This window comes from Chrysemys picta, unplaced genomic scaffold, assembly GCF_011386835.1.
Source record: "Chrysemys picta bellii isolate R12L10 unplaced genomic scaffold, ASM1138683v2 scaf4, whole genome shotgun sequence".
Lineage (NCBI taxonomy): Eukaryota > Metazoa > Chordata > Testudines > Emydidae > Chrysemys > Chrysemys picta.
In genome coordinates, this window is record NW_027052711.1 from 517,654 (window position 1) to 519,335 (window position 1,682).

The window sequence follows — 1,682 nt, forward strand, 5'->3', positions numbered from 1 at the left end:
AAAGCAAGCTATTCCGCTGGTTAGGAAAGATAGAAAATGTGGCAAAAGACCACCTTGGCTTAACCATGAGATCTTGCATGATCTAAAAAATAAAAAGGAGTCATATCAAAAATGGAAACTGGGACAGATTACAAAGGATGAATATAGGCAAACAACACAGGAATGCAGGGGCAAGATTAGAAAGGCAAAGGCACAAAATGAGCTCAAACTAGCTACGGGAATAAAGGGAAACAAGAAGACTTTTTATCAATACATTAGAAGCAAGAGGAAGACCAAAGACAGGGTAGGCCCACTGCTTAGTGAAGAGGGAGAAACAGTAACAGGAAACTTGGAAATGGCGGAGATGCTTAATGACTTCTTTGTTTCGGTCTTCACCGAGAAGTCTGAAGGAATGCCTAACATAGTGAATGCTAATGGGAAGGGGGTAGGTTTAGCAGATAAAATAAAAAAAGAACAAGTTAAAAATCACTTAGAAAAGTTAGATGCCTGCAAGTCACCCGGGCCTGATGAAATGCATCCTAGAATACTCAAGGAGCTAATAGAGGAGGTATCTGAGCCTCTAGCTATTATCTTTGGAAAATCATGGGAGACGGGAGAGATTCCAGAAGACTGGAAAAGGGCAAATATAGTGCCCATCTATAAAAAGGGAAATAAAAACAACCCAGGAAACTACAGACCCCAGTGAGTTTAACTTCTGGGCCAGGGAAGATAATGGAGCAAGTAATTAAGGAAATCATCTGCAAACACTTGGAAGGTGGTAAGGTGATAGGGAACAGCCAGCATGGATTTGTGAAGAACAAATCATGTCAAACCAATCTGATAGCTTTCTTTGATAGGATAACGAGCCTTGTGGATAAGGGTGAGGCTGTGGATGTGGTATACCTAGACTTTAGTAAGGCATTTGATACGGTCTCGCATGATATTCTTATTGATAAACTAGGCAAATACAATTTAGATGGGGCTACTATAAGGTGGGTGCATAACTGGCTGGATAACCGTACTCAGAGAGTTGTTATTAATAGTTCCCAATCCTGCTGGAAAGCCATAACGAGTGGGGTATCGCAGGGGTCTGTTTTGGGACCGGCGCTGTTCAATATCTTCATCAACGACTTAGATATTGGCATAGAAAGTACGCTTATTAAGTTTGCGGATGATACCAAACTGGGAGGGATTGCAACTGCTTTGGAGGACAGGGTCATAATTCAAAATGATCTGGACAAATTGGAGAAATGGTCTGAGTTAAACAGGATGAAGTTTAACAAAGACAAATGCAAAGTGCTCCACTTAGGAAGGAACAATCAGTTTCACACGTACAGAATGGGAAGAGACTGTCTAGGAAGGAGTACGGCAGAAAGGGATCTAGGGGTTATAGTGGACCACAAGCTAAATATGAGTCAACAGTGTGATGCTGTTGCAAAAAAAGCAAACCTGATTCTGGGATGTATTAACAGGTGTGTTGTGAGCAAGACACGAGAAGTCATTCTTCTGCTCTACTCTGCTCTGGTTAGGCCTCAGCTGGAGTATTGTGTCCAGTTCTGGGCACCGCATTTTAAAAAAGATGTGGAGAAATTGGAAAGGGTCCAGAGAAGAGCAACAAGAATGATTAAAGGTCTTGAGAACATGACCTATGAAGGAAGGCTGAAAGAATTGGCTTTGTTTAGTTTGGAAAAGAGAAGACTGAG